Raw genomic sequence first — 1,437 nt, 5'->3', positions numbered from 1 at the left:
CCTCTGGTAATGACTTGTGATTTATACAGTACAAGTTTAAAGGACACACGCGCGCGTCTGAGGCCGGGCTTTTTCCTCCCCCGGTTCCCTCCGCTGCATCCATATCTGGTGTCACCGGAGATAACTGGCGGGCCTTTAGGAGAAGGGGAGATATGACACCCGTCTGTGGCGTGTCACGGAGTGGCTGGAAAGGGGACAGTTACCCCTGCAGCTCGTCTAATCGCAGGTAGAGTCTGCAGCGGGAGCCGTGCCTCTCACTGACACACACACACACACACACACACACACACACACACACACNCACACACACACACACACACACACACATGCTGCATACTGCGTGGTGGAACTTTAAGCTCGCAGACCGCAGCGTGAAGGGCTCTAATCAACACCTGCTTGGGAAGAAACACAAACGCTGCAGGGGAACAAGGAATTTACATCATCAAGTTGATCACAGCCCGAACTCCTAAACTCCAACTAAAACTGCAAATATGGAGATCATAAAACAAGAAAACGTCTGAACAAAGAGCAGATTTCACACTCCAGTAATCAAACGGATGAGGTCATCCCTGGTTAGAGGAGAGGATGGAGGAGAGAGCCCGCTGACCTTGGTGTGAAAGAGGCGGAGATGATCCGAGAACACAACAGAAATGTGAAAACAGCTCAGGCTGGAAATCCACTCTGAATTAAAAAAAAAAAAGAGAGAGAGAGAGAGAGAGACAAAAAAAATCTCTAGTCACATTTAAATTAACATATAAAATAACAGTATCAATCATCATTTATTTTAGACATTTTTATTTTATTTGACTTCACTTTAAAAAAAAAAAGAGAGAGAGAGAGAGAGAGAGAGACAGAGAGAGAGAGAGAAATTAGTGGTACATGTGAGGGAAATGTGATGCTTGTTTCTAATAAACCAGATCCTCCAGAGCTGTCATCACTGATGTAGATTTTCTCCCCCAGAAGCATCAAATAAACACCGGCTGCATTTTCCCCTGTTAGGAAAAAATAGAAACATTAAAAATGACACAAGCGAAGAAGATAAAAATATATTTGAAAATAAGGTTGAAATAGGTTATATATTTAATTCAGCTATTCTACAAAAAAAATAAAAAAATACATTAATCTAATTTGTTTTAATATGCCTTTTAAAAATAGTATTATCGAGCACGTATACAACCTGGCTGTTGTTACACACAACGAAGTAACAACATAATGAAAAATTCAAAAAGAAATTTAACTATTGAAATATTCTAATTAAAATTCTCCATTTCTCCATTTGTCATTTTAATTTCACGATTTTTTTTTTGTTTGATTGTTTTTGTAGAACATATTTTTTTATTACTACAGTGTCTTAATCTATCATTTTTCATAAGGATAAAAGCCACAGGTAGACAATTATTGAACTATCAAATAATAATAATAATAATAATAATAATA

The 1,437-nt window shown here is 38.2% G+C and overlaps 1 long non-coding RNA gene across 1 annotated transcript in view; it reads right to left on the bottom strand.

The window, feature by feature from the left end:
- Window positions 1-747: 747 nt before the first annotated feature.
- LOC108166192 (uncharacterized) overlaps window positions 748-1,437 on the bottom strand; it is a 1,669-nt gene continuing 979 nt past the window's right edge. Inside the window, exon 2 of the long non-coding RNA XR_001776469.1 lies at window positions 748-992. This is a non-coding gene — a long non-coding RNA (uncharacterized LOC108166192). The remainder of the gene's footprint in view (window positions 993-1,437) is intronic.

Source organism: Poecilia reticulata, linkage group LG1 (genome assembly GCF_000633615.1).
Source record: "Poecilia reticulata strain Guanapo linkage group LG1, Guppy_female_1.0+MT, whole genome shotgun sequence".
Lineage (NCBI taxonomy): Eukaryota > Metazoa > Chordata > Actinopteri > Cyprinodontiformes > Poeciliidae > Poecilia > Poecilia reticulata.
The sequence above is the reverse complement of the archived record's forward strand: the minus strand, read 5'-3'. Positions and strand labels throughout refer to the sequence as shown.